Below are 2,010 nucleotides of genomic sequence, written 5' to 3'. Positions count from 1 at the left end.
GATGCCTGCATAGATAATAAATAATGTCCTGAAAAGCCAAAGGCATTCCAAAACTCCAACAACCTAAAGTCGTATCCTAAAGTTTTCACTAAACCAGAATTAAGGTGACTATGTTTAAGGGATCTAATATAATCTAACTTTTTGTTTCCTTTCTTAGCAATCCTCCAAACTCTAGGTGAAACAACCCTCAACGCCTTCTCCACTCACCAGAGGATCTCTCAGAAACAAACACAGGAAAAACAAATAAGGAAAGCACAAGTATAAATAATAGTTATAGCAGATAGATCAGATAGCAGTTAATTACAGTTAAGCAACTAGGCAAGTCAAATCAAATGCAAACTCAAACAAATCATACAAATTCATATGATGCATGCCTATCCTATGGCCGATGAATCTTATCTTTCGGTTATATAGCAAAACTGACATGTCCAGTAGCGAATCTTAGACAGAACACCACAACATGGAGCAAGTGGGACCAAACTGCAACCCTTGCATCTTACCCGCATAACTGCGGAGCAAGGGGGACAACCTTAACCCATGCCTTTTACCCAAGCGGTGTTACAATTCTCTACTCAAAGCAAGTGTGACAAAACTCAACCCTTGCATCTTACTCGGTGTCTCGAATTCTTTACCCGAAGTAAGTGGACGACGCCACTGCATTTCCGGTAACGTATTTTAAACCCCGAAAAATTACTAAATAATTAGCTAATAAATTAATTATTATTCAAAGAAATTAGGAAGTTAGATTTGATAAGTTAGAAGATTAAAAATATTTAAAATATGAATTTCAACACTAATTTTAAATATTTTGGCCCAAAATTAGACCAACGGGCCAAACCGATCAGACCGGGTCCAAACCGAACCCAATGCCTAATATATAAGAAGCTAACACTCAGCTCCTTCCCCCTAAATGAAATGGAAACATGCTGAAATGGGTGAAAGGGGAAACACATGAATAAAAACCCTAACTCCCAAATCTTCTCTTGATCATATCTTTTAATCCGGAGCTCCAATTGATGAGCTGTTTATGGCCACGCGTTCGTCTCGTTGAGCTCTTCAATTATATCCGAACAAAGTGGTATGTACTTATGAATTTCGTGTCCAGTTCTCTGTTCCCCTCTTTTCCACAAATTTGGTTTGGGTTTTGAGTGATTTTGGTTGTTTAGGTGCAATCTAACATTGGATAATTATTGGATTTTACTCCAATCATCAATTGGTAAGATAAGAAAACTCTAAACCCTTGTGGTTTGTCAAATTTTGTGTACCTTAGTGCTAATTTAGTGAATTGTATGAACTAGCCTGAGTTTATATTGAATTGGAGTTGAATTGTCAAATTATTGCACTTGGGACAAAGCTTTGGGGGCTGGGAATCCAATTGGTAAGGACTTGGAGAAGTGAAAGCTTGAGGAACAAAGGAATTTGAGGTGTTCAAGACTTAGGGAGGAATCGGTCAAGGTATGGTTTTGGTTTCTCATAGTTAATGTATAATGTTGCGTGAAAACTTAGGCTACCCTACTAGAAAACTACTTATTATTACAGATGGATATTTCCGACAAATTTTATCCCACGGAAATAGAGACAGATTTTGCGAGGAAATTTTTGTTGGAAACAAAGAAAAATGAATTAGCATGAATTACAGATAGAAAAAAGAATCTGTCGATAATTCTGTCAAAAAAATTAGTTTTTTTTCCGTGAAAAATTGTTACCGACAAAAAATCTATCTATATTTAGATGAACAAAAATGCTGCATTTTATTAAATTATTATAGACAGAAAATCTGTCTGTAATTTAAAATATTTCATCGAAAATGTTAAAATAAAGGTTTAGGGATTACATTCCCCTCTTCATTTCACATCACACTTCCGCACCTCCACACTCATCCCCTCTAAATGCTCCATCGACAGCACTTCTCAGCCTTGCATCGCCATCGCACTAAACCTCCATTGTACTGAACTTCCATCGCACCGAGGCTCTATCGCACCCCTTCCCAGTTCTTCTCCGTCACACCCG

The sequence above is a fragment of the Arachis stenosperma genome, chromosome 4 (assembly GCF_014773155.1).
Source record: "Arachis stenosperma cultivar V10309 chromosome 4, arast.V10309.gnm1.PFL2, whole genome shotgun sequence".
NCBI classification, from domain to species: domain Eukaryota; kingdom Viridiplantae; phylum Streptophyta; class Magnoliopsida; order Fabales; family Fabaceae; genus Arachis; species Arachis stenosperma.
Note: the sequence above shows the minus strand (reverse complement) of the source record.